The sequence below is a fragment of the Etheostoma spectabile genome, unplaced genomic scaffold (assembly GCF_008692095.1).
Source record: "Etheostoma spectabile isolate EspeVRDwgs_2016 unplaced genomic scaffold, UIUC_Espe_1.0 scaffold458, whole genome shotgun sequence".
In the NCBI taxonomy this organism is placed as follows: domain Eukaryota; kingdom Metazoa; phylum Chordata; class Actinopteri; order Perciformes; family Percidae; genus Etheostoma; species Etheostoma spectabile.
In genome coordinates, this window is record NW_022605613.1 from 124,114 (window position 1) to 124,365 (window position 252).

The window sequence follows — 252 nt, forward strand, 5'->3', positions numbered from 1 at the left end:
TGACTGGTGCTGAGAGAGTGCAATAGGGCATACTGTATTTCATTGCTGTGGTACTTGTTCTAAAGTGCATATGACAATAAATTTTGAACATCTACACACACACATCTACTCATGTACACCCATCTACACACCTGTCAGTCCCCATTAGCTGCAGTAGTAGACCTAACTTCTAACCCAGGTAGACCATCAGTAGACCTAACCTCTGACCCAGGTAGACCAGTGGTAGACCAAACCTTTGACCCAGGTAGACCA

The 252-nt window shown here is 44.8% G+C and overlaps 1 protein-coding gene across 1 annotated transcript in view; it reads left to right on the forward strand.

The window, feature by feature from the left end:
* LOC116686731 (uncharacterized) overlaps nt 1-252 on the forward strand; it is a 110,072-nt gene that overhangs the window by 69,328 nt on the left and 40,492 nt on the right. The window lies entirely within an intron of this gene.